The sequence below is a fragment of the Caretta caretta genome, chromosome 10 (genome assembly GCF_965140235.1).
Source record: "Caretta caretta isolate rCarCar2 chromosome 10, rCarCar1.hap1, whole genome shotgun sequence".
In the NCBI taxonomy this organism is placed as follows: Eukaryota; Metazoa; Chordata; order Testudines; family Cheloniidae; genus Caretta; species Caretta caretta.
In genome coordinates this window covers 63,471,099-63,498,271 of record NC_134215.1, presented here as the reverse complement: position 1 = coordinate 63,498,271, position 27,173 = coordinate 63,471,099, and the positions used below count along the sequence as shown (strand labels likewise).

Below are 27,173 nucleotides of genomic sequence, written 5' to 3'. Positions count from 1 at the left end.
ATGAATACAGCGATATCCTATGTTCACAGTTCATTTAAATGTTAAGATGTCCCTTTGATCTCTGAATTAACAGAATACAGCATAGGCAGGAACCGTTTGATTACATTGTTGACCTCTACCAATATATATGTAAATACACAAAAGCACAAACATTATCTATCCATGTGTTTTTAAGGGTTGAATTTAAGTAATATATCCTGCAGGATGCTTCACCCTTTCTGGTCATGCGTCACACCCTACCTATATTTTCCTATGCAGACTATACCTTTTAATTATTCTCGTATTATAAACCTTACATACATAAATATGGACTACAGCGGATTTGGTCACCTGTAGGCATTTCAGCTAGCGACAGTCAGTCCACACAGCTGCAACTTTGTCCTACCAATGAGTAGAGCTTGTTTTAGCCTGGAGTCTGCTCTCCAGTTTAGTTGGGCAACATAGATGGACACAAACTATGCATTTGCTTTTTCTTCCTTCTTCTCTTTTTCAGCTACCACATCAGACAGCTCTGGGTACCAATACAGTTTCTGCCCTATTCTGCTTTCAGATTGTAAACTTCTAGCAGATGCAGCAAGTGGGGGTGGAGTGGGAAAGGGGTGGGGGTGTAGGCTCTGGAAGGGGGTGGGAGGGTGCAGAGCTTACCTGTGCTCCGAGGCAGGGCGGGCCAGGGTTCTCCGTGCACTGATACCCCTAGGCACTGCCCCCGCAGCTTCCTATTGGCCGCAGGAGCACTTGGAGGGAGCAGCACGCGTAGACACAGACACAGACCCACCCCACCTAGGCGCTGCAGGGAGGGGCCAGCAGCCACATGGAGCGAGCAGGCAGGAAGCCGCTCAACTCTGCTACGCTGCCAGTGGTGGGGGGAGTGCCCAGGGGCGGAAGGCAGGGCCGAGGGAGAGACCTGGCCTCAAACATTGCTGGAGCCAGGCCCCGGGCCAGGAATATTCTATGGGCAAGGCACCACGGGCCCATAGAACTCACTGCCCATGCTAAGATGATGCAGATTTCGGTAGAGCAGTGCTCCAATCAGCTATTCCTTAATTCCGACCTCACCTCCAGGGTGGAGCTTGGGAGTCACCTGGTTGAAACAGACATGAACAAGCACTCAAAGAGGAAGAAATGGTTATTCACCTTCTCGTAACTGTTGTTCTTCGAGATGTGTCATTCACATCCATTCCATACTCTGTCGGAGTAGCCAGCCAGACGAAACTGAAGCGGGATCAGGTCAGCAGGGTCCTATATTGAGCGTCATGAAGGAGCCACTCCAGGGGACTCCACAGCCGACCCCACAGGAGCTGGTAGGGGAAAACTTTCTGATGACCGTGCATGCGGTGAACGCACACCTGATTGGAATGGATGTGAACAACACATCTCGAAGAACGACAATTACGAGAAAGTGAGTAACAGTTTCTTACCACCTATTTCAGAGTAACAGCCGTGTTAGTCTGTATTCGCAAAAAGAAAAGGAGTACTTGTGGCACCTTAGAGACTAACCAATTTATTTGAGCATGAGCTTTCGTGAGCTACAGCTCACTTCATCAGATGAAGTGAGCTGTAGCTCACGAAAGCTCATGCTCAAATAAATTGGTTAGTCTCTAAGGTGCCACAAGTACTCCTTTTCTTTTTACCACCTATTGTATGCCACAGCAACTGCTCCCCATCCTTAAAAGTTCTAAGTTGCTTTCTTTCTCTATGAACTAGTTTTTCAAGCACAGTAATATGAACAAAAGTTATTTAGTCATTGCTCCACAGTGACTTTGTGCACTCTTTAAAAATCTGTTTTATTTAGCAAGAAGCCACGTCAGAGTGAGTGAAGCCACTGGTCCTTTGGCCTCATGACTCACACTGCCCCCAAGATATGTACCAAACAAACAGGCTGCTAGTGCAAATCCTCTTGCAGATATTGCTTAACTGCCGATTGGGTTCCTTTCTATATACGCACATAAAGCAGAAGTTGTCAAGATGATTTTCTGGGAAGCTAGAACCAATTTTCAAGAAGTGTAATAGATTGGTTATGTTGACCCCAGGATGAGGAAAGTCTGCCAGTAGTGGAGACCAGTGACTGAGAGGTCTGTTACCATGCCCCCCCACCAGGGAACTCAGAAGCATGTGGCAGTCCCAAATAGATTGCAGAACCGAGCTAGGAGGGGTGAAGGCAGGGCCAAGGTAGATTCTAGATTTTTTTCCAAAACATATTTTAGTGCTGCATTTTCAATGACTAAAATCAGAAGCTGCAGGTGGCCTTTCCGGTATTCCATTATGACATATGAAATGCAGCATCTGCTATGGTGAAGTGACATTCATGTGCGCAGGTTGGCAACTTTCTAGGTGCAAGACCTAACCAACTCCTTTAATTCAGTATTGAAGGAGTAATTGCAAAAAACACCATTTTAATCTAAAAAAATATCATTGAGATCAAAATTAGCTCGGCAATTTAGGGTCTCAAATACTTTCTTAGAATTACTGATAGGAAATGCAATTTTTTTCTGTTTGATATTCTAATTGGTGAGAGGGAGAAGACTCTGTTCTCTTGTTCTTTGGCAATTTTGTTCCTTTTTCACAGTCTTGCTCGGATACGGTTTTCAAGGATAGAGTACAGCCAATGCAAGGACACTATTTAAATTACAGTAAAATCTGACTGCAAAGTCCTTGTTTCATACCAATACTGGTACAGCATTTGTTGATAAAGTCCCAAACTTTGTTAAATTTAAAATAGGGGATTTTCTTCATTGCTTGTTCCACCCCAGAGATAATTAAGTCCCTGTTTTCCTTTCCTCTACCACTAATCTAATTTTAGCATCAGCTATCACGTGGTGTGCATTTATATAGGGTCACTCATGTATGCAGTATTGCTGCTTTTCTTTCCCCTATTGCTCTATGACTTTGCTTTATCATCAAGCACCACTTGGCATGCATTCAGCCGAGGAGAGTTGACAGAAAGAAACCAACAACTACAATCAGGTCAAAATAGTACAGAAATACAAGCAAAAATTGTCTGATGAGTTTTCTCCCAAAGTGGGATACTACATCATGTGACTATAACCTTGTAACAAGGGGATGGGCCAGATCCTCTGCTGATGCAAATTGATGTAGCTTCGTTAAAGTCACTGAAGCTATACTTATTTATACCAGCTGAGATCTGGCCCAATATACTTCCAGGATAGGGGCCTTTCTAAATATACTAATAATGACTGTTCTAAAGAAAGGTGTTCTGGGATCAGATTAAGGATCCTTATAGCTGACAGCGCTTTGGAGTCTATCAACTCCCCCAAAACAATAGGCAAAGATTTCAGTAACAAGCATCCACAGAAGCAAGGCTTGAACTGTTCCATGGAAAGGCATGGTAGTGACACTGAGAATCTGAAGTATCCACGGTATACATCTGATGAAGTGAGCTGTAGCTCACGAAAGCTCATGCTCAAATAAATTGGTTAGTCTCTAAGGCGCCACAAGTACTCCTTTTCTTTTTGCGAATACAGACTAACACGGCTGTTCCTCTGAAACCTGAAGCTCTAAGGTTTCATTTACAGTGACAGTTTAGATTTGGATACATAATTCTCATGTTGAGGAAGCTAGAGGTTTTAACCAGCTCTTGTGATCATGGGGGAAGTGAATGACTTCTGAAAATATTCCTGAATGGGTTCCTTTGATTATAGAAGCAGATAATTTGACACTAGCCAGAGTGATGTTAAGGTTGCCCTGCGCCGTTTTTCAATTTGTTGGTTTTTCCCCCTCAACTTCTCTCTGAAGATATTTTCTTTGGTCTGTAATAGATTTTTACATCTGAAAAACTCCAGTTGTGCCTCTTTGGACATCTATTCTGGCAGTATGTCTCTTTTGTGGCATGCAACATACCTTGAGGATGCTTAGTCATTCCCCCGCCCCTTCCTGGCTTCTAGAAGAATATTCCATGAGGAAGGATAACAAAGGATTTGAGGATATTTCTTCTAACTGGCCATGGGAGACAGATGTGAACTTGGGGGCACTAAATGGAAATTGAAACTGAATGGTAAATCGGTGTTCATTAGTTAAGAAATGGTGAGAATGAGGGAATAAAATGATGTTAAAATCACATTACCTCGGGCACCATAGGAGGAGAGCTTTGGAACACAGCCTGGCTTTCTTCAGCAGTTTCTGCTCTAGAGGAATCATCCCCACAGCGGGATCCAAGGCCTTCATAGCACCTGGTGTAAAGGGGCCAGAGAGGGTAAGGATCTCACCTCTTTGACTCATTTTGACCCTCTGTAAAATGTAGAGCTTGTTGTTTTCTCCCCCCAACAACAACAAAAAGGGAGTGGCGGAGGAAAGTATTGTGAAAGGTTTTCATTTAATTTTTTGACCAATATAGAGATGCGGGGGGGAGAGAGAGAGAAAATGAGCTTAAAAAATATGGAAAGTTTTCTTTCTCCCATGTAAAAATTTTGAAGTTTCAGAAAATGTTGACCAATTCTAATGAAAAGGGAAAATCGGACTTTCCTACTTCCCTGAGATAAACCTGCACACCAACTTTGCACTTGGGGAACAAATGCAGAGGCAGAAAATCAGGCCATTAGAGTTCCAATTTTCTTTACATCTAGCCTTGCAGCCAACAGGTAATTTTACTATTGACCACTCTGCATGAAGGATTAAGCTGTCTTAACTGCCCTGATCATCTTTTTATATCATGAGTCATAGGACTTCCATGTAGTTAAAACCTTATGGGAGGGGCTCTCAAACTTCTCCATTGTGTGAACAGCATCTTGATGATATTATTCCATGGACACCACTCCTATCTGCAAACACAGAGACCACCTCTTCCCCGATCGCATTCACGTGAGACCCATAGGGCAACTGCAGCCATTGCTTACACATGCATAAGTAACACTAGAAATGTATTTCTGTATTTTTAGCTGCCTTTAGTACAGTAAGTGTTTTGCCCTTTCTGAAAAAAATAGTCACAGTCTGCATTGGCTCATAATTTCATCGCCCACTCCCATCTGTTCTTTATCTCAGCTGGAAACAAGGACAACCAACGCAATACAACCACTCCACTCTCTGGGGGCTGCTCTGTGGTCAACAGACTCACTCTGATTTTGGAACTGGTGTCGTGTGGAGTCCAGGCTTTTCTCAACGTGCTGGAGATGTATGTTGACAAACTTGACTTGCCAAATTTAAGCCACATTTTTCTCCAGTATTAGTGCATTGTGTTGACCGTGAATTATAATTCTCTTACCACGCTTTGTTCTATATTGGATAAAGGTTGCAACTTTTATCCCTCAAAGAGGGAAATAAAGCTGGTTAGGAATTTTCCAAATGGATTTTTTTGGGGAGTTGGAAAATGCCAACTTGCCAAAAATCAAAGCATTCTGTGGGAATGTGGTAATTTTAGGGGAATTCTGATAGAAAGTAGGCCGGGTTCTGGCAGAAACGTGCATGATTACCTGCCAGCTTGCCTACCTGGGTCCCTGGCTGCTTGGGAGCCTGGACTTCCGGGCCCCCGGGCTTCCTTGGTCCCTCAGCAGCCTTCTAGGCAGACTGCCCAGGAGCCAGAGTTCCCAGCTCTTCAGCAGTTCCAGCCTTCAGAGTTCCCAAGCTCCCTACCTGGTAGGAGGAGCCTGGTTCCCAAGCTCCCTCCAGGCAGCTCAGAGAATCTCAGAAACATTTCCAAAAGGTTGAAGTGAAATATCACCATTCCCATCACATTCCCTCAGAATTTCAGTTTCTTGCCAGCTCTAGAAATGAACTTGAGTGGCTCATATTATCACAACAGTTGCACAGATGGAGTTTCTATCCTAGATGTATGAGTAACTATGTATCAACTTGAATTTATATATACTGCAATAAGTGATTCTATAGCTACACTGCGTTTAGCAATTTGTAATGCTGGAGCATTTCTTCCAAGCAAGAACCGGCCTAATCTTCACCCTGGCTCCAACAGCTCCAGTGCTCCATCGTGCTACTGGCGAAGCATGAGAACAATGCAGCCACACACCTGCCAGTCCCCAGCAGGTTCCCCTCCTCCCAGACCTACTAGGGGCAGTTGTAGTATCAACTACACAAGCCAGCAACATAGAACATTTGTCATCACTATTGTGATGGGTTAGACCCCCCTTTTGGAGTGCCTCTGGATGTGCTGGTGTCCAGCGCTTTGGAGCTGTGCTCCGGCTCCATTCCAGCTCCAGGCAAAAACCTGCAGCTCCACTGCTCCGGAGCTGCTGCAGCTCTAGGCTCCGCTCCAAAGCCCTGCTGGGGTCCCACTGAGCCCATCGGTCCTACCAGCCTGGGTTTCCCTTGCACTGGGTTGCCGTGCCAGGCTCTCAAGCCCCTTTCCAGCACACACCCAGGCAAGGCCATACCCAGCTGCAGACAGACTGAAATCAGCTCTGTGTAGGAGGATTCATCTAGGGGAAAGACCAGCACTCCGGTGCACACATCATCCACAGTGTAAATCCCAAAATAATATTGTCTTGCGCTGTATAGAGAGATCTGTTCAAAACAAGCTCATAAAAAAAACCCAAAACAAAACACACTCCCTCCCTCAATGGGGAGGATGATATGCACAGCTTCTCGTCCCCACCCCCGGCTAGTATGAATTGCACAAACTGGGTTTTAGAACAAACTAGAAAAGTTTATTAACTACAAAAGGTAAATGTTAAGTGATTATAAGGGATAGTAAACAGAACAAAGCAGATTACTGAGCAAATAAAATAAAACATGCAACCTAAGCTTAATTCATTAAACAGGTTACAAAATGTAATTTCTCACCCTAAATATTGTTTTAGGCAGGTTGCAGAGTTTCTGCAGCTTAGAATTCCAGTTACTTTTCTTTACAGACTAGACCCCTTTCTTAGCCTGGGCTGAGCCCTGGCCTTTTCCCCAGTTTAGTTCCTCTGTCTCTTCAGGTGCTTTCAGAGTCTTCCTTCTTGGGCAGGGAGGCAATGGAGAAGAGCCTTATTTGACTTACTTCCCAGCCTTAAATAGAATGTATATAAGGCAGGAATCCTTTTTCCAGTGGAAAAATACCAGCAGTGTCCAAGGTGGTACTCCATACCAGGTGACATCACCTGACCCTGCAGGGTCAAAGCAGCATCCCAGGAAATTTCTCAGGAAGGCAGGAGATTAGTATCTTTCAAGTTTTATCATTCTCCCTAGTGGCCCATTGAGGCTGATTGCCTACTGTCTGATGGGCGTTTCCCAGATACAATCACTTTTGCAATTGATAGAGTTTATATTGCCAACTTAAGATACAGCAACGATACATGCATACAAATATGATAATCACATTCAGTAAATCATAACCTTCCAATGATACCTCACAACCCACCTTGCATAAAATATATCTTAGTTATGCCATATTCATATCATAACAATATTTCTAGGAAGAATATAGGTGTAACGTCACAACTATCTCCTTGCCAAGTGGAGAGTTGAGGATTTAAAGCATTATTAAATTCACAGATCTCAAGTCATGTTGGGAACAGACAAAATGGGAGGTGTTTTGAGCAGCAGAGTGCCATGATTGACTACAGATCCAACACAAATGTTACCTTTTAATATGGTTCAGTGATGCAGTATCTTTGCAATAGATAGAATAAGGGTTGTGTAGTGGATGCTGAACATGAGACTCTCTGCACATTGGATCATTGTTTTCATCATCACATCAAATGTCATTGTTTTGGGGATAGTTCATGTTTAAGTTCAATTTCCCATAGCTTTCAAATCCACAGCATCCAACATACTGATAGCTGAGTACCTTGAGACTGATGGCCCCAGTGTAACTAGATGGTCACATAACCTTGGTTTTAATTAGTAAGCTCAGGCAGCTCTGGAATTAATAAGTGCTTTTAAAAAACCAAGTTATTTGGCTAGATAAAAATTATGGCAAAGACCCATGAATGACAAAGTGTAGTTGTTTTGATTGTATCACTTAATCTGATAATTCCTGTGTGTTCCCACAAGAATCAGGAGATAGACTTTTTGTTAATCAGGACTAAATGGCTATGCTGAAACAAGGCCATTTTGCTAGGTAATCATTTAATTATGGCACTGCCGTATGGTCCAAAAAGAGAGACAGCTTGCCCTGCTGTTTTAATTACTGGTGTTATTAGATATACTCTCTGGGAATATAATCTTTAATAAAAAACAACAAACAAAAGCCTGCTTTCTCAGCAGCTAGAGGGTAACTGGATGTTTACACAGAAATGGGCACCTTCACTTAAAAGGTGTTAATATTCATGAGAATTTCAAAATAATGGACTCTGATCAAGTCTTTGTTCAAAAGAAATAAATATCTAGAATAAACCAAATTCTCTGCAAGCTTTAATGGAAACAGAATTACACTACAAGCTTCTCTTTTCAATGCAGCAGTTCTTTGTGAACAGATGGCGGCAGATCTGTGTGATGCAGTGGGCAGGGTTTCCATATCATGTTTCTGGCAAATATGATCAGTGTTTAACTCATATTACACACACACACACACACTCTATATGTACACACCTATGCATTTCGGTATTACTGGTCTGATTTTCAGAGATGCTGAGCGCACACCGCTCCAATTAATTCAACTTTAGTTGTGAGTGCTTGGTAAGTCTGAAAATCTGGCCACATATATTCATAGTATGCCTCTTCTTGACTACACACTGTCCAGCTGGCTTCCTAACTTTTCTTTTATTATAGCAGAAATAAGTATAAAACAATAGCTCTTATGCAATACTTTTCATCCACAGATCTCAAGGCACTTTACATAGGAAAGTAAAGGGCTTATCTACATGGAGACTTTGGCTTCTGTTTTCCATCTGTTAAATTGGGATCTGATACTTAGAGGGAGTCTACACAGAGATTTAATGTGCCTCAAGCTGTGGTGTCAATCTACAGCCAGCTAGCCACACAATGACTGGTTGTGTGGACCTGTATACACAGAACTTTTAGTGTGCAATAACAGGGTCCACACAGGCAGTCAGGATTCACAACACACATTAAGTCTCCATGTGGACACCAAGTATCATCATCATCCCAATTTAACAGATGGAAAACTGAATCTCAGAAAAGTCAAGTGACTTGCCTGTGGTCATTCAGCAATAGCACTCAGAGAGTGAAATTCTGGCCCCACTGAACTCAATAGCTAGAACTCCCTTTGACTTCAATAGGGCCAGGATGTCACCCTCAATTTCTGGTTCAAATTAAAGATTTTAAATAGATTAGCCAGTGTGCATTTTCCGTAAATCCAGTATGTTTAACATGAATAAGGGCAATATTTGCTACATTTCTCATATCCTGTTTGTGCACATAGCAAGTGCATGTTTCTTTTAACTGTATCTTTATTACAAACTCAAAACTGGGAGCCAGATGAGAACAAAGAGTTCTCTGCCATCCCTGAATAATCCTGCAGAATAATTGTGTCTTTGCAATACTAGAAAGATGCACACAAAATTTCACTTCATCTTGCAGTGCAGAATTTCACAGTTAGGCTGGCAGAATTTGATAACATCTAACATGCATCTCACCGAAATGCTAGGCTTGGGAATCAGCATGCCATACCTTTCATTACACTAGGAGGCTCCACATGTCATCAAATGCTGCAGACCTCTCGCATTTTGTTTAAGGAATTCCCAGTCAGTTGCACTCTCCGATGTGTAGTGTTCTGAGACCGTTAGATATGAAAAACAATGTTTTAATGTATTGTGTAATAGTCACTTTCATGGTCTAGAACTTTGATAACTTATTACATACATGACAATAAATGTCACAAATTAATAAACTATGCATGAGACAGAGAACACATTCTATTAATTGATTGAGGAACTGAAAGCTCCTGGAGAATATCACAAGCGGCGGGACAGCATCCTTGACCTTACTTCTGAGGAACCTCTCATGCACGGTTTAGTCTAGCAAATGAATATATGGACAACACTTCGTTCATCAAATATGTTCCTGATACATCAGCTTCAGGCAAAGGTAGGCAAATGACTGGTGCATAGGAACTCTAAAACCGCCAATTAATGTCCCTCTTTGTCCATTGTTGCAAAGGCTGAAAAGCTCTTCTGTTGAGCGGATATTAAAACAAAGCACAAAGTCTCCTGCAGGCTCACTGTGGCAGGTGGGGCTCACTAACCCTCCCTGGTGGTCTAGGACAAGTGGAAGTTCCTCTCCCAGAGATGAGCAGGAGGTAGGACGGGGGCAGTCCTGGATGGGGTACAGCTGACACGACGGAGGAAGCATAAGCTGAGGTTTCAGAGTAACAGCCGTGTTAGTCTGTATTCGCAAAAAGAAAAGGAGTACTTGTGGCACCTTAGAGACTAACCAATTTATTTGAGCATAAGCTGAGGGTTATGCTATGCTACTGTTAACGAGTTACCAATAAAGCCAGACTCCAGGAAGAATGCAAGTCTGAACACTAACTCAGACTGAGACCACGATAGGATGGGGTGGTGACTCAGCCCATTCATAGCAATAAAAAAAGCAAAGATGGGCACACTGTTTCCTTCCCTTGTACAGTCACATTTGAAAAAGTAAGCCTCTCCCTTTATTACTTAAGCTATTATTAATCATTATACATATTGCAGTTGCACATAGGAACCCCCAATTACAGACTGGGGCCATTGTGCTAGGTCCTATACTAGGGGTGGGCAAACTACGGGGGCCGCATCCGGCCCTCCAGACATTTTAATTCTGCCCTCAAGCTCCCGCTGGGGGAGCTTGGCACAGGATGGCGCTCCAGCCGGGGAGCGGGGTAGCGGGCTTTCCCCATTCTGCATGGCTCCCAGAAGCAGTGGCATGTCCCTCCTCTAGCTCCTATGCATAGGGGCAGCCAGGGGGCTCCACACACTGCCCCTGCCCCAAGCACCACCCCCGCAGCTCCCATTGGCCGGGAACTGTGGCCAATGGGAGCTGCAGGAGCGGTGCCTAAAGACAAGGCAGTGCGCCTCCGCATAGGAGCTGGAGGGGGGACATGCCTCTGCTTCTGGGAGATGCTTGAGGAAAGTGCCCCCCACAGCCTGCATCCCTGACCCCCTCCTGCACCCCAACCTCCTGTTCCACCCCAGAGCCCACACCTCCAGCAGGTGCCCTCATCCCCTCCTGCACCCCAACCCCCAATTTCATGAGCATTCATGGCCCGCCATACAATTTCCATACCCAGATGTGGTCCTCAGGCCAAAAAGTTTGCCCACCCCTGTCCTATACAAAAGAACTATCCATTCCCGGAGGAGCAACTTATGTCAACTACTTATCTCTGCACTGTGTAATTTCACTACTGAAGTATTCCTGGTGATTTCAAAGCCTCCAAAAATTTGTAAAATGAGAGACTGCTCAAGATAACTTTCCAGTACTTTCATTAAATACAAACGTAGCTCATTACTCCAAAAGTTGGTTGGTGGTCATCCACATATTGCCAGTGTTTGTTGTAATAAAGGTTATTACTAGAGCTGGTCAAAAATTTTCCAATGGAACAATTTTCCCATCAGAAAATGCTGACAACTGACATTTTCCTTGGAAACAAGTTGATTCCATTGAAACTTTCAACTGAAACCTCGCCAGCCAGCCCGACTCCCTGAGATCACCATCTCCTTGGCAGCCTGGCTTACTGGGCACCTGACCCAGAAGTTTTAGAAAAATTCCATTCTAGTTCCTCTGAAATGCGTTTGGGCTTTTTTTTTTTTTTTTTTTTTAATTTTCCATTAAGCTCAAAGTTTTGCATTTCTGACTTTTCTTTCCAGTTTGGAATGAATATTCTCAGAAATGCACATTTTCTGTGGGAGGAAAACTCTGATTCATGCACAGCTCTAGTTCTTTCTAAATTTATGCACAGTTCCATTAAAAAAAAAAAAGAGCTTTCATCATACTTTTAAAAATACATCTATTTGGTCATTAGCTAGCATTAGTAATGGGTTCATATTGATTTCTCATACAGAGGCATATTTGTGAGAGGGGACATTGAAATGGATTAATAGAATAGTCAAATTAGTCATATTTGCACTGACAGACCCACCGGACCTGTACATGTAAAGTGTTTGTTTCATCAGGAATTCATTAGTTATTAACTCGCTAAAGTTATCCTCCTCGCAGAAAGGCAGTCTGCTTCTTCCACAGAAGCAAAGAACTGACCCCTCAAATGCCACTGAAGCCGCACAGCATGATTAACCGTTTTCTACACTGGAGCTACCGATGGTTTGATTCTTGAATGTTGGCAGGGCCGGAGGGTTAGCACTTCAGTACTTTCACATTAGCAGAGTTAACAATTAGTCCCTCAAAGAATTACCAAAATGAATCAATCTTCTGGCTCAGCAGTTGGCACACAGCATTACTGGTCAGTTAAAAAAATACTGATGTATACTACACATCCTGTGTGCATTACTGGTCACCCCAACTCAGAAACAATACTGAAGAATCAGAGAGGGTTCAGAGAAGGGCAAGTAGAATGAGTTGAGGGGATGGGGAAAAAAAACTCATAAAAAAGAGGGATTGAAACAATTTACATTGCTTAAGGAACATGAGAGAAGCATATAAACTAATGATTGATCTGCAGAAGGTAGATCAGCAACATCTGCTGTCCCCTTACATGTGGTGTGAGGGAAATTCAATGAAACCAAAAGGCAGCAAATTCAAAATGAATTGAAAACAAACAAACAAACCACAACACTTTCACACAATGAATAACTAGACCATGGAACTCATTGTTACAAGACATCCTTGAGGGCCAAGAATTTACCAAGATTTAAATAGAAATTGGATGTTTATATGAACAAGAATATCCAGAGTTATAATAGTGAACACAAAAAAAAGTATTGGAAAGAATATAAAACCTAATGCTTCAGGGTTTAAACCAAACTAACTACAGTACTAGGGATTAGGAGGAAGCCTTTGTTGGGGGTGGGGGATACAATTATCCCCCATATGTTTACTGGGGGGATTTCTTGTACTTCTGAAGCTACTAGCACCGGCCTCTACTCCACAATCCTCTCTCTGACAGACAGATCCCAGGTCTGATCCAGTCTGGCAATTCCTATGTTCCACTGTCCAGGAGATGATTCTGAGCCAGCTGCCGGAGTAAGGTTATACCCAGGTAGGGATAAGAAAGGGCATTTGTTTGACACACACACAAATCCTCACAAGTGCAAGATTGTGTGTGGTCTAACTTTCCAGCCTTTGCTGTTTTTTTAAAATCCTACTTCAAACATATGACTGAAGAACAAAGAGAAAGGGGGAGGAGGAGGAGGAAAGAATATTACACGAGTTAAACAGTATTGTAGAAGTTTTTGTTTAATGAGAGCAAATATTTTTGAAGTGTTGCAAAGCATGTGAGAAACAAATGTAAATATTTGGTAAATGTTGAAGAACACATAATGATCCATTTTTTGGAAATGAAAATAATGGACTCAATCCATAAATACTTTCATACTGGATCTACATCTGTAGCTCACAAAGTGGTAGCAAAAATTAAAGCTAGAGCATAAAACAGGGCTCAGACTTTTTTTTTTTTAAATACACTGACAACAGCTTAACGAGCACAGGGCAAAGTTTTCAGAAGTGGCTAAGTAACTGCACACTCTTAGGGCTTGTCTTTACTTACCAGGGGATCAACACATGTCGATTGATCCCCTGAGGGTTGATTTAGCAGGTCCAGTAAAGACCCACTAAACTGACTGCCGATCGCTCTCCCGTCGACTCTGGTACTTCACCAGAATGAGATGCATAAGGTAAGTTGATCGGAGAGTTTCTCCTGTCAACCTTGCCCTTAGGGGGCTAAGTCACTTTGAAAGGTCACTTGGGCAGGTCTACACTATGGGGCTAAGTCTACCTAAGTTACGCAACTCCAGCTATGTGAATAACGTAGGTGGAGTAGATGTACCTGAGGTTGACTTATTGTGGTGTCTATACTACTCTGGGTTGACGGGAGAAACTCTCTGATCGACTTCCCTTACTGGGGGATCGACAGGTGAAGCATAAGGTGAGACAAGACCTAAGTCTCATTGACTTTCAATGAGATTTAGGCTCCTAGATGACTAAAATCACTTTTGAAAGTGGTTATGCCTCCAAAGTCATTAGTTGCTTTGTGTGATTTTTAAAGTGTCTAGGTGCCTAAGAAGTTAGGCACCTAAAAACTTTTGAAAGTGCCTCTAAGGAACTATCTACATCTTCGACACCTAAATACCTTCAAAAATGGGCCCATAGCTGCTTTTGAAAATTTTACACCCAGATTTAAAATGCCTAGTTTTTGTCTAAGCTACAAATTCTGCTGTTGCCATCATCAGCAGATCTCCAACAGTGATGAATTGCAGGTCCTAATTTCCTTATACAAGTCCTAGTGTTTGCTGGGTGCCCATTGACTGTTTAGCTAATTTATTCATGGTATAATTTCATGCAAGTGGTACCTGTATATCTAGTTAAAATTAGATAAAAAACAAGGGAAGGGGGATGCAGTTACGCTAGTCACGATAAATCACCTGTGAGGAAGATCTACATTATGGGCTAGAGGAGCCCTTTCCCTCTGGGATACCTCCTCCAAAGGAAAATGCCACTGGTTCTGCTTCCCGAATGCAGAGTAGCATTGCCAACTCCAAGTGTTGAAAAATAGAGAGTCAGGGTTCCCTAAAAAAAAAAAGTCATTAGACAGAGAGTTAAAGTCAGGAGACAAAAATAAATGTGGGGTTTTTTGGGTCTTTTCAGCCTTTTGAACTTGGAGGGTTCACATTTTCAAACTTTTCTCTGCAACCATGAGAAATAAAAACTTTTTTCTTTAAATGAAAGCAGAGATTCTCATGTAATCACAGGACCTCATGAGCTACAGGAAAAACACCAAATATTGCAGGACTTGATAAAACCATTGAGCTGGCAATACAGGTTGATTAGTGCAGTCCAAGGCATTCAGCACCCAAAAAGTCAGCTGAATAGGGCAGTGGTACTCAAATTTTTTTCCCCGTGGACCACTTGAAAATTGCTGAGGGTCTCGGCGAACCATTTTAATAATTTTTCCAAATGTTGTCTGTACCGTTAGCTAACTATTGTTAAGCGCTTTGGATAAAAGTGCAATATAAAAAAAACCCTAATAATAATAAAAAAAAATGTTGTTCTAGAAATAAAAGCAAACAACTCATATTTTAATATCAGTGTCTTACCTTTCTAATGCGATTGATGTGCCCTCTCTCCCCCGCCACGGCAGTCCCCAGGCTGGGGCTGGGAAGGCGGGTATGGGGGTTCTCTTCCCCACCACAGAGCTGAGGCTGGGAAGGAGGGCTGTCTCTCCCCAGCAGCTGCAGCCCTGGAGCTGGGGAACATTGTCTCTTTCTCTGTCTGCCGCAGCCCTGCATGTCCCAAATTGCCCCTACTCCCTCTTCTCACCCCACTGCCCCCTCCCACCTACCCCTTATTCCCACCCCCAAGGCCACCACCCCACCTTACATGTGCATCTTCTCCAGGGTCCAGGCACCTAATTAGTGGAGCCACAACTGTGCAGCATCACTAATTAGGTGGGTGGCCCTTCATTTGCTCATGTGCAGCCGCCCAGGCATGCACCCTAGAGGGAATTATCCACAGACCACCTGAATGGAACTCGCGGACCACTGGTGGTCCACGGACAACAGTTTGAGAACTTCTGGCCTAGGGCACTGCCCTCTCTTTGTAACAATTAGTGTCTGGAGGCTGGCACCAGGCAAATCCCTGCTCCTCCTGTAAAATAAAGTGTCTGTACTGCATATGAGCATAGTCTCCATGGCATACTTGCTAGGATTCCACTCAGCCTACAGGGCTAATTCTCCAAAGCCTTGTGCTTTGTGCAGTCATTTACACCTGTGCAAAGGAGGAGTAAAGATGATATTTTGTTCTGACCCACCATGCACTGGTGTACATCCATAGTAGGTACAAGGCAAGGAGACCAAGCTGAATATGTGCGGTGCACTTTGCATTCCTCCCATGACATACTCTGGCTAATGTGAAAAACTCTGAGCTCCAGAAGAAGCAATACGGGACTGGTTACTTCCAAATCCAATTTCTTCAGTCATATCATAAGGGACCTCCCTCACTGCAGACTAGAATTTCATATACCCCAGTGCAAATTCACTGGACTGTAATGGAGATATTCCACATTTACACCAGTGCAAATGAGATCAGGATCTAACAATTCTGTGGCAAACAAAGTTTTAAAACCAAGTAATTTGAGAGCTATTTGAAAAGCAGAAACAAGTTTATTCATCAAGTTCACCTTTCTAGTGTTTGTCCTCAGCTGAAATGTTAGCCCAGAGTATCTGGCTTCTTATAAGTCTTTGAAAATCGGGGCTTGTGACACAACTGCTTCCTCAATAATCACTACAGTGTTGCTACAGTTACGCTTATAATAGGGCTATCGGGATTGAATATCTAGCCTAGGCCTGAAAACACTGTCATAGTAAATTGATGACAGGGAGGCTCCTTCTGGTCTCCTTTAGTTCTTGGACATAAGCCTAAGCTATAAATAAACCTGTGTAACAGTTTCTTTATCTCCTAAGGACAGAAGATGCCTGCCTTTCAGAGCTGTAGAATTTAAATCCTTACTACAGCAATGATGAGACCGTTTCATTTTACCCCTTTTAAAAACATACATTCAGTATTTCTTTTAAAAAGATCTTTTTAGGGTCAATTCTTGAAACATTTCCCCCTGTACGTCTAATGTCTCCAAGTCAAGGAGTCCTATATGAAATTAAATTATATGCAGAGATTCATTTGTCAGTGAATTATTACTATTTATAACAATGTCATTCCATTAAGTCATAATTCAGAATAGCCAGTCAAGAAAAACATAAAAGCAATTTTACTCCGAATCTCTTCACTTATACATCCACTCTATCACATGCATGTATTTCCAGGTTCAAAGTGCTTGACAAAGTTGGATAAGATGAGATGAACAGTGGTCCCAACAAGTACAAAGTAGGATTCTTCCATTTGTGGTTAGACACAGGGGAAATAAAATGAACATTGGTATTAAAACAGTGGCTCTTGCTATTGCACATGGCTCTCTCAGAATCTGTTTGTTTAAAAGTGCACATTCTTTCAGTTTCACTACATTTATGTGCAACACAAGCATGCAATCCAGATAAAGAACACACAGGATCAATCCAGGCAGTAGCATAGGATTAAAAATTAACTAGTCCTACCAAGGTCCAAGGTCTTGCTGCATAACACTAAGACTCCAGAATTAGGTTTACTTTGGCCTTGCTCTCTTACCACGCAGATATAGTTACAGCTGGGGAATCACTAAACATCACTAAATGTTAGTGATGTGAGAGAGACAAGGTGGGTGAAGTAATATCTTTGGCTGGACCAACTTCTGTCTCGTCCACCAACTGAAGTTGGTCCAGCCAAAGGTATTACCTCACCCACCTTGTCTCTCTAATATCTTGAGACTGACATGGTTACATCACTGCATACTAATTAGTGATGTCATTCCTTGAAAACTCTCCATTGTGGAGTGGCCAAGTGCTGAGATGTTCCATGTGCATTTATGAGAATGAAAGAATATCATCTTCTGCCCAGGAAAATGAAAGCCTCAAGTTCTATGGTGAGGTTGATGTGTGGAGAAAACAAGTGGCACTGGTGGCAACCTACAGGTCCCTCCTTAACTGCACAGAAGGGAAAACACTTTAGTAAATGAAATATTTCAGAGGAACAGCCGTGTTAGTCTGTATTCGCAAAAAGAAAAGGAGTACTTGTGGCACCTTAGAGACTAACCAATTTATTTGAGCATGAGCTTTCGTGAGCTACAGCTCACTTCATCAGATGTTTACCGTGGAAACTGCAGCAGACTTTATATACACACAGAAATCATGAAACAATACCTCCTCCCACCCCACTGTCCTGCTGGTAATAGCTTATCTAAAGTGATCAACAGGTGGGCCATTTCCAGCACAAATCCAGGTTTTCTCACCCTCCACCCCCCCACACAAATTCACTCTCCTGCTGGTGTCAGCCCATCCAAAGTGACAACTCTTTACATAATCAAGTCGGGCTATTTCCTGCATAGATCAAGGTTTTCTCACATCCCCCCCACCCCCATACACACACAAACTCACTCTCCTGCTGGTAATAGCTCATCTAAACTGACCACTCTCCAGGTTTAAATCCAAGTTAAACCAGAACATCTGGGGGGGGGGGGTAGGAAAAAACAAGAGGAAACAGGCTACCTTGCATAATGACTTAGCCACTCCCAGTCTCTATTTAAGCCTAAATTAATAGTATCCAATTTGCAAATGAATTCCAATTCAGCAGTTTCTCGCTGGAGTCTGGATTTGAAGTTTTTTTGTTTTAAGATAGCGACCTTCATGTCTGTGATTGCGTGACCAGAGAGATTGAAGTGTTCTCCGACTGGTTTATGAATGTTATAATTCTTGACATCTGATTTGTGTCCATTTATTCTTTTACGTAGAGACTGTCCAGTTTGACCAATGTACATGGCAGAGGGGCATTGCTGGCACATGATGGCATATATCACATTGGTGGATGTGCAGGTGAACGAGCCTCTGATAGTGTGGCTGATGTTATTAGGCCCTGTGATGGTGTCCCCTGAATAGATATGTGGGCACAATTGGCAACGGGCTTTGTTGCAAGGATAAGTTCCTGGGTTAGTGGTTCTGTTGTGTGGTATGTGGTTGTTGGTGAGTATTTGCTTCAGGTTGCGGGGCTGTCTGTAGGCAAGGACTGGCCTGTCTCCCAAGACTTGTGAGAGTGTTGGGTCATCCTTTAGGATAGGTTGTAGATCCTTAATAATGCGTTGGAGGGGTTTTAGTTGGGGGCTGAAGGTGACCGCTAGTGGCGTTCTGTTATTTTCTTTGTTAGGCCTGTCCTGTAGTAGGTAACTTCTGGGAACTCTTCTGGCTCTATCAATCTGTTTCTTTACTTCTGCAGGTGGGTATTGTAGTTGTAAGAAAGCTTGACAGAGATCTTGTAGGTGTTTGTCTCTGTCTGAGGGGTTGGAGCAAATGCGGTTGTATCGCAGAGCTTGGCTGTAGACGATGGATCGTGTGGTGTGGTCAGGGTGAAAGCTGGAGGCATGCAGGTAGGAATAGCGGTCAGTAGGTTTCCGGTATAGGGTGGTGTTTATGTTGCCATTGTTTATTAGCACTGTAGTGTCCAGGAAGTGGATCTCTTGTGTGGACTGGACCAGGCTGAGGTTGGTGGTGGGATGGAAATTGTTGAAATCATGGTGGAATTCCTCAAGGGCTTCTTTTCCATGGGTCCAGATGATGAAGATGTCATCAATATAGCGCAAGTAGAGTAGGGGCTTTAGGGGACGAGAGCTGAGGAAGCGTTGTTCTAAATCAGCCATAAAAATGTTGGCATACTGTGGGGCCATGCGGGTACCCATAGCAGTGCCGCTGATCTGAAGGTATACATTGTCCCCAAATGTGAAATAGTTATGGGTAAGGACAAAGTCACAAAGTTCAGCCACCAGGTTAGCCGTGACATTATCGGGGATAGTGTTCTTGACGGCTTGTAGTCCATCTTTGTGTGGAATGTTGGTGTAGAGGGCTTCTACATCCATAGTAGCCAGGATGGTGTTATCAGGAAGATCACCGATGGATTGAAGTTTCCTCAGGAAGTCAGTGGTGTCTCGAAGGTAGCTGGGAGTGCTGGTAGCGTAGGGCCTGAGGAGGGAGTCTACATAGCCAGACAATCCTGCTGTCAGGGTGCCAATGCCTGAGATGATGGGGCGCCCAGGATTTCCAGGTTTATGGATCTTGGGTAGTAGATAGAATATCCCAGGTCGGGCTTCCAGGGGTGTGTCTGTGCGGATTTGATCTTGTGCTTTTTCAGGAAGTTTCTTGAGCAAATGCTGTAGTTGCTTTTGGTAACTCTCAGTGGGATCATAGGGTAATGGCTTGTAGAAACTCGTGTTGGAGAGCTGCCGAGCAGCCTCTTGTTCATATTCCGACCTATTCATGATGACAACAGCACCTCCTTTGTCAGCCTTTTTGATTATGATGTCAGAGTTGTTTCTGAGGCTGTGGATGGCATTGCGTTCCGCATGGCTGAGGTTATGGGGCAAGTGATGCTGCTTTTCCACAATTTCAGCCCGTGCACGTCGGCGGAAGCACTCTATGTAGAAGTCCAGTCTGCTGTTTCGACCTTCAGGAGGAGTCCATCTAGAATCCCTCTTTCTGTAGTGTTGGCAGGGAGACCTCTGTGGATTAGTATGTTGTTCAGAGGTATTTTGGAAATATTCCTTGAGACGGAGACGTCGAAAATAGGATTCTAGGTCACCACAGAACTGTATCATGTTCGTGGGGGTGGAGGGGCAGAAGGAGAGGCCCCGAGATAGAACAGCTGCTTCTGCTGGGCTGAGAGTATAGTTGGATAGGTTAACAATATTGCTAGGTGGGGTGAGGGAACCATTGCTGTGGCCCCTTGTAGCATGTAGTAGTTTAGAAAGTTTAGTGTCTTTTTTCTTTTGTAGAGAAGCAAAGTGTGCGTTGTAAATGGCTTGTCTAGTTTTAGTAAAATCCAGCCAATTTGTGTGGGGGGGTGGAGGGTGAGAAAACCTGGATTTGTGCTGGAAATGGCCCACCTGTTGATCACTTTAGATAAGCTATTACCAGCAGGACAGTGGGGTGGGAGGAGGTATTGTTTCATGATTTCTGTGTGTATATAAAGTCTGCTGCAGTTTCCACGGTAAACATCTGATGAAGTGAGCTGTAGCTCACGAAAGCTCATGCTCAAATAAATTGGTTAGTCTCTAAGGTGCCACAAGTACTCCTTTTCTTTTTGTAAATGAAATAGTAATTAAAGCACATTATGCAAACATTCTTTGGATTAAGTGCCTTAAATCCTTTGAGAGAGGAGAACAACCAGTTAGTGCTAAAGATCTAAGCACCCACACCATCCTTCAGTGATGTTTAATATGTAATAAAAGAGGGTGAGATAAGGATGAATGCCCACCCAGATTCCTTTGTTTTAACATAGATCTCATAGAACCAATGTTCCCACCCTCCTCAGCTTATTTAATAAAAAACAAGTATCTGCCTCTAAGAATTGAGCATGACATCAAAACCCAACATAATTTTTTAAATTCTCATAACAATTAGCTTTCTTGCTTTGAAATGAGGAAACTAACATCTAAGGCTGTTTACATTATACTACATTTATTTCAAGTGATCAGAAGTATTTCACCAAATACACAGTACAGACTACTGAAAAAAAATGCATGAAAGGTAGGAAATAACCTGAACAGCAAAGTTTTCAGGAGTGTGAAACAAATAACTGTCCCTGCAGGTGTGTATCCTCCTAAGATCAGGGGCTGGGTCTTCCTTGGTGAACAGAGAACACTGGCAACACAGAGCAATTATAAAATAACCTTAAAAGGTTGCTTTGATGGCCATCTTTGGTTCTCTGTTTGTACAATGTCTTGCACAACAGGGTCCTGGTTCATGATGTGGGGTCCTCAGTACTACCACAATGCAAATAATTAATTAGAAGAATATCACTGAAGTCAATTTTTGTTTCATTCCCTGCACATTTAGAGATAAAGGGCTAAAATAATTACTGGTGTATCTTCATTGAAGTCAGCTGGGTAACAGCAGTAATGAATGTGGTCCAGAATACTTGTGAATAATTTAAAACATGACAATATCTTGGAAGAATTGTGAACCACAACAAACCTGTAGAATCCTAAGCAGTCTGTCATTTACCTCTTTAAAATAACAGATCTACGCATTTTAGAACAGAGGCATATTCTATTTTTACATGGAAGGGAAAACTGTAGTATAATACCTCAGTTAATTAAATACATATTTGCTAAAGACTGTGTCCATAGTTTCTAGATTTTTCTGAACAGGTTATGGAAATACCTGTCACTGCTTCACTGACTTCTTACTGTAGTGATGATTGCTCTCTTTGTGAAAGCTTCTGTTTAAGGGATACTTCCCAGAAGCTCAGGACTAGTGATGTACTGTAGGACACAGTGAATGCAGCTGTCATTTGAATGCATGATGGGACAGAATACTTTCGTGGTTAACAAAGTAAGTTCGCATTTTTAAAAATAAACTTTTTGGGGATTAAGTGGAGTTCCAGAGGAAAGGTCACCAATAATCAATAATAGCACAAAAGTGCTGATAACCTCTATTTCTTCTCTAGAAGTGAGAGAAGATTATCTTCTGAATCCTGATAAAAGATAAGCAACACTGGACAAGTAATAACTCAAAAAGGAGGAGTTTGACTGGGAATTGTAACAAAATATACTCTTGGAAACTACTATTGGCAACTAGAATCATGTATTCACTAAGGGAAGGATTTTCAAAAGCATCAACATTGCCCTCTGTTCCTATCAAAATCAATTGACAAATGGTTTTCCTTTAAACATGGGCTTGGCTTCAATAGGAGCAGAGTTAGGCCAACAGTGAGTGCTTCTGAAATCTTGCTGCTACCTTTACTCGGGTGATTAATATTTACTCATGCAAGAAATCTTATTATCCGAGTAAAGGTAGCAGCAAGATTTCAAAAGCACTCACTGTTGGCCTAATTCTGCTCCTATTGACATTAAAATAGTCTTAATCCAGACTGTAAAACTGGGACCTGACTGTTTAGTGAAGGACAGGCATGCAATGCTCAAAAGCATTTAAACTGTGACAGAAGGGTGGAATGGGGTGAGGAGAAGAGAACATTTTATTTGCAGGTGAAGATACAGAGCAGTCAACAATCTAGATAGACATACTAAAGAATCTAAACATTCCATAGAGACACATTCACTATATTTCTAGAATAGTTCAGAGTACAGTACTATATAAGTCACTCTAATCCTTGCATAAGCCTTTGAAGTATAGTAAAACTCAGTGCAGTGCTGAAGCCTCTGCAGTATATTTTGGTTTCTTCCTGAATAGGATTTTAACTGTCAGCTACAGTTCTTTTTTCTTCCAACTGGTAATTAGGCCAGGATCCTCCAAGATTAAAGATAAATCCTACAAAACACAAACAGGCACAACAGAAGGACACCTACAGAGATTGACCAGAATCAACCCCTTCCAGATTTCCAAAAGTATTAAGCATAAATGTTCTTAGGATATTAGGTTTAAACCTATTTATAACACAGAGTGTTGGGCTTGTGTATTCTTTCTCAATAAAGATGCAAGATGTTTGGGAGCCATAAATAGATTAATGGAGTCTCAAAGATTTTTGTTTAGGAGTGGACAGCAATATCCATTATCCCCAAGAACATTAAGATGCTAAACTCAGTGGCTGCTCTAACATGAACTAACTGAAACCTTCGGGACATTTGTCAGCTGGTGGCTGCCAGAGTGCATCATACTCCAGCCCCTCCTGTTCAACTCCAGGAGCTTCAAGGTGGGAGGTGTACAGTTGACGCTGTGCCGAAGGATATGACGCCCCTGCAGGGATCTTACTGGCAGTTTCCATTCACTTTGTACCACTCATGGGAATGGCACAAGGCAGAGAATCTGTTCCACAATGAGTAGACTAGATTAGAGCTGATTAGGGAGTAGAGGAGAAATTGATCAAGTTGGGAAGAATAAAGATCTTCAGAAAGATGCAAGTCTGCATTATTTAGATGTTTTATTATAACTTTAAAAGCACAAAATAATCACTTGAGTTACTATATATAAATTGGCAGCAGTGGAGTGGCAAAGGACACTGCTCAGAGTTTAGGCTAGTGGCAGAATACTAGCCGAAAGAGACTGTTTTTCAGTCAGGATCTGAATGTTTCAGTCCCTAGATACTTGTGAAAGATTTCTTGTTCATAGAAGAAACTGACCACATCTGTAGTCTTCCACAGTTACATGCTTTTTTGTTTTACTGCGAGGTAACCTAGTTGAAAACAGCACTATACTCCCATCTGTGATTGACCTCACCTAGTTTATCAAGTCTGAAAAGGACTGACCTGAACAAACAGCCTCAAATCAGGATTCCAGAGGAGAAATACCTTAAAGTAGCTGAAAGTCTAGTGGTTTTCTCTTTGGATTGTCTTGGAGAAACCACTAGTTATCTTTTCAATCTGGCAGGACATATTTTGTGGATTATTTCAGCCTTATCATTATCCAACTTGGTGGAGGATAGTTTTGAATCATCTATCAAAATCTTGTATATGACAGAAATTACAGAGTAAAGTTCCCAGGAAGGCAAAGATTCAAAGGGGTTCTAGAGTAAGGCTTATTTTACCTTGACTTTTGAGATAATAGAAACTTCTTTAGAAAGCAGATGAAGGGGTCAGGAACCAGAATGGGTTTTTTTTTAAAGTGCCTTTCAAAAAGATGTCATCTAAAAGGATATGTGAAAACTTCAAAAAGATCAAACATTCTCAAGAGTCTGCTTCTCACCATGTTGGCCAATATAACATTTTGAGAGAAGATGAAGCAAAAGTTACATAAGAACGGCCATACTGGGTCAGACCAAAAATCCATCTAGCCTAGTACCCTGATGTCTCTCTCACATTTGGCTTGCGAGCAAGAATTACTGGCAGCCTTAGTATAATAATAAATAAATTAATAAGTAAGTTGACTAATAGAAGACTGGGCTCCAAACCAAAACTCTCACTGCTTGCATCCAATTGGATAGGATAGTATGACTAACTCTGGAGGTGCTCTCTTAAAATGAAGGATGTTTTCCATCAAAAGCTGCAACTTCTGGCTTTGCCGAATTTCTAGTGTTTTCTGTAGGTTATACTGTTTACATATAATTCCACTTAATGCCATGGCTAAAGTGGTAATTATCCATTCAAGGGTCAGATCCTCATCGGTGTCAGATGACATAGTTCCATTGACTAACAGGTAGAAACACCAGGTAACACCACCTGAGAATCTGGCCCCAAAGATCTAATTTATTTCATAGAATCATAGAATATCAGGGTTGGAAGGGACCTCAGGAGGTCATCTAGTCCAACCCCCTGCTCAAAGCAAGACCAATCCCCAACTAAATCATCCCGGCCAGAGCTTTGTCAAGCCTGATTAGCACTTACCTAAAATGAAGTGCATCAATGTTAATGGCATATATACAGTGGGAGAGTGCCTCGATCAGAGGAAGTACAAATACAACAATGATAGAATCATCTCTGCACCACTGCTAGCAATTGTACATTTGGATAGCATGCTAGGATAGCCAGAGTAGTTATCACACCAAATGTATCCAGCATAGATAAGGGCATGATCCCATTTCCTTTGAAATCTGACAGAACTTTCCTTGACTTCACTAGCAGTAGACTTGGGTCCTGAGTACTTGAAGTGCCAAGAGTGATTAATGACAATATTTTTCAATCTGAATTTGCTTTGCTAGAAAGTGACTGGAAACATGAGCTTGATTTATCTGTATATTAACATGATTAAGGGTATATGTTCAATTAGGGGAAATAAAATCTTTTTAGAGGAAGCAACAAAGTGCAAGGGTGCAATCCTGAAGTCCTTACTCAGAAAAACGCACATTTACTTATATAGGAATTTTATAAGCACCTCAGGATTGAACAATAATATGGTGGTAAAAAATGTCTGAGCTTTGACTACACTACAGCTCCCACTGTTGTTATCAACGGTTGAGTTGTACTGGCAGTGTAGTGCAGATCTATTTTTGTTGAGTGTAAAAACAACCTTGTAGTGTTTCCTTAAATCTTGGTGGATTATGTAACGGTTATTTCCCTAAACAGTTTATAGATCTTCGGTGGTTATTTTTCCTCTTCTAAGACACAGCATTCTTGACATTCTTACGGTTGTTTCAACATTGACTACTCTGCAAAGTCTTTTGTAAAAAAGACCATCCTCTCAGTCATTACAAATACACTGAATAGAAACATACCTACTAGAGCCTAAGATACTAGTGGAATTCTTGTCTCCGATACCTCGCTGAAATTAATGCAAAACTATTCTTTCTTGTTTAATACAAATTGATTCCCCTCTGATACTCAAAAAAAATGCCTCCCCAAAACATTTTCCTCCCTAGTTCCAGTTAATAGAACGATACAGTTTGAGCACTTAAAAGTGAATCATGGAACCCTCTATCCCCCGCTATAGCTACACCATTTTACATGTTTCTCACTGACACAGAAAGCAATGATAATCTTTCCTACTACCATGGGCCCCATTCTTGAGGTCAATAATAGCTAGTTACAGTTAAACCACTGAAGGATTAAATGCATGCTGCACATAAGTATTGGAAATCTGAAACTGCTGCTCAGTTTTTCCACACACTCTGTGTAGGTATTCCCACCCCAGGGGTTGAGCACAAACGAGATTCCAAGGGACAGTGCAAGGCGCTCACGTCCCATGTGCTCAGTTTCCAGAGGACTGCATACACCTGTGGGGGAAGCTGAGAAGGATGGGGTGGTGCTTGGTGGAAGCAAATTCCCCAAGGCACTATGCACAATATATTTTGGGGGCATCAAAAGCTATACAAGACTTACAGTAGTGCAAATAAACAAGAGACCACAAGCACCTTAAAATCAAAGCTCTGCCCAGGACAGGGCATCACAGTGCGTTTGAGGTTTTAGCTCATGCCCCTTTGTTAAAACCCCCTTTACTAATTCAGCAGCAGATTGTCTCACTTTTCTTCCAGGCTCATGCACTTTTTCCTTTTAATGGAGTCTCAGCACTTCTGATAATTTGCAAAAATATTTTTCTACCACCACTTCCTACTATTTTGAACACTGGGGTGGGGGCGGGGAGCTCAGGCTGTATCTCATTAAATATCTCCTCTCAGGCCGTGGTTGCACAGATGTTGCTCCCTAACTCTGCCACTGCCATTGCAGCCCTACTTTAGGAACCCTGGTCAGAGCCGCTCCATCTGCCCTGGGAGCCAGCAGAGCCTCCACTCCATGCCCTGGGGGCTGGTGCGTGCGTACGAGTGTGCGCGCGCGCACGCGCTCCCACACCCTGCGGAACTCGCTCGGGATCCCAGGCCGCGCCCCGCTGAAGAGGGGAGATCCCCGGCACACGGCCAGCAGAGGGCCTGGTGCACACGCCGCGCGCAGTGCCACGCACACACCTGGGGTGCGGTCCCACGCACTCTGCTGCTCCCCCCACCCAGCGCGCACGCGCGCCGCGGCCCTGTACGCCCACGCCCACCGGCGAGTGCACCGCGCGCGCGCCAGCTCACCTGGTTCGCGCGCCCCACGGATCACCATTGGCTGCGCTCGCGCGAGCCGGTGACTTCCCGTTCGGTGCGGCGGGAGGGAGGGAACACGGAGCCATCCGGGTCCTGCTCGGTGCTGGCAGCCGCCGCGCCGCGCCGCACCGCGC

General features: G+C 42.8%; 1 long non-coding RNA gene across 2 annotated transcripts; it reads right to left on the bottom strand.

Moving 5' to 3' along the window:
- Positions 1–1,599: 1,599 nt before the first annotated feature.
- On the bottom strand, positions 1,600–27,111 carry LOC125643355 (uncharacterized). 2 transcript variants are annotated; one of them, XR_007358690.2, is made up of 5 exons: positions 27,031–27,111; positions 14,424–14,568; positions 9,520–10,233; positions 4,082–4,187; positions 1,600–3,988 (listed from the first exon to the last, which is right to left on the bottom strand). It is a non-coding gene; the product is annotated as an uncharacterized LOC125643355 (long non-coding RNA). The 2 variants fall into 2 exon arrangements; XR_007358689.2 differs by lacking the exons at positions 1,600–3,988; positions 4,082–4,187 and having other exon boundaries at positions 6,459–10,233.
- Between the last annotated feature and the right edge of the window lie 62 nt (positions 27,112–27,173).